The sequence below is a fragment of the Loa loa genome (genome assembly GCF_000183805.2).
Source record: "Loa loa unplaced genomic scaffold supercont3.249, whole genome shotgun sequence".
Taxonomy (NCBI): domain Eukaryota; kingdom Metazoa; phylum Nematoda; class Chromadorea; order Rhabditida; family Onchocercidae; genus Loa; species Loa loa.
In genome coordinates this window covers 83209-85299 of record NW_018108429.1, presented here as the reverse complement: position 1 = coordinate 85299, position 2091 = coordinate 83209, and positions in this window count along the sequence as shown.

The following is a 2091-nucleotide window of genomic DNA, read 5'->3' as shown; positions in this document are numbered from 1 at the left end:
ATTATTATTATTATTATTATTATTATTATTATTATTATTATTATTATTATTATTATTATTATTATTATTATTATTATTATTATTATTATTATTATTATTATTATTATTATTATTATTATTAATTATTATTATTATTATTATTTATTATTATTATTATTATTATTATTATTATTATTATTATTATTATTATTATTATTATTATTATTATTATTATTATTATTATTATTATTATTATTATTATTATTATTATTATTATTATTATTATTATTATTATTACTATTATTATTATTATTATTATCATTACTATTATTTGCATTATTATTATCGCCATCACCACTTTTCCTTCCTGTTATTTCAATTTTATGCTTTCAATTGCGTAATTGCTCTAATTGGGAAGTAACAAAAATGTTTGTGATTGATAATTATATCTTGAAATGTTGTCAGTGATTGTTTCTACTCTGTCCGTTATCAGTGATTTTCTTTTTTTTTTGCTAATATTTCCAGTGCAGTCATTTCTGCAATTAGTAATTATCCATTTTATCATTTGTAAAAGGAAAAGGAAAAATGTCGCAAAGCTAACAAAAATTTTCTTGAAATTTTTTTTTGATAAACGAAAAATTTCCTCCATTATATTTCATTATTCGAAAAATATTTCCGTCTGTTTCCTGACAGTCAATATTTTAATAATTATCTCTGGAATAAAAAAGAGAAAGAGAGAGAGAGAGAAAGAAAGAAAAAGAGGGAAAGAAAAAGGTTTAAAAACGAAAGAAAATTTTTGAGATTGCGAGATTTAGATTTAAATATATATATATATATGTAGATTGTTCGTTCATTTCTTTTTTTTTCTCTCTCTTTTTTTTGAAATGATAAATTAGAAATATTTGCTTTAAATTTTCATTTCTATTAAAATTATCAATTAAAAAAAAAAAGACAAAATGACAAATTTTATCATTTATTAATCATTTTATCATATACAATATGATTGCTGTATTTTCTTTAAACAATAATTACAATGCAAAAAAAAAAAAAAAAACGAAAAAGATTAATGATAATTGTAGTAGTAATGGCAATACTTTGCATATAAATAGTATTTACTAATAATCATTAATATTTATCTAAGTATAACCATTTAATTATTTTTGTTAATTATATATTTCTGATAATTATTCAAGAAATTGTTGCTTAAATAAGCTATGCATATCAGTTATTATACATGAATATTATTTCGTTCAAGATTTCTCCTGATGGTAAATGATTGCATAGCTATGACGACAAAATAATTTCATCATTATTCGATCAACCTGTATATGTATTATTGATGAAAAAAATTGTCCATTCATAAAGCTAAATTTATGATAATTATAACAAGAAAAAATCCAACTTACTACTATAAATTAAACATGCCAATTTCTATTTTGAAATAATTTGAATTGAATAATTTCTAATAATAACTCATAAACTTGTAATATTATATTATTATTTTATTATTTTAGGGAAATTTTTGCAATAAATGTAAACATTACTTATGACAAAGTGATACTAATCGTATCATTTTTAGATAATTTAAATTAAATAATTTTTAATATCAATTCACACTAGTATATTCTAGTAAAAAATTATTCTAAAACGTAATTTTGAATTGGAAATTAGCTGTCCAATTAAAAATTGTATTTTCAAAAAAAAAGAAAAAAGAAAATGTTATCATTAAAATGTTCTACTCTAATCGTTTTCATTTTTGAATTATTTTTTTTCATTAAATTTTTCATCAATATGATCAGTGAGTTATTTTGCATAAAAATTTTGAAATGTACTGTATTTGATTATTTCATGAAATAATTGCCGTGAGTAATTTTTGTTTAAGTAGTTGTTATGGTGTCTTGATTTCGACTATTCCTAAAGCTACTAATATTATTATTGATTGAATGTAATAATCAATTATTAATTCAATTAATAATTCCTATATTTGAGTATGCTAATTTTTTTTCCTTTTTTTTTGGACCAATCATTTCATCGTTTTTTTTTCCTTCCATTTCTTCTCTAACATATTTCTAACATATGTTTTATCTCATTATTTCATATAATATTAAAAAA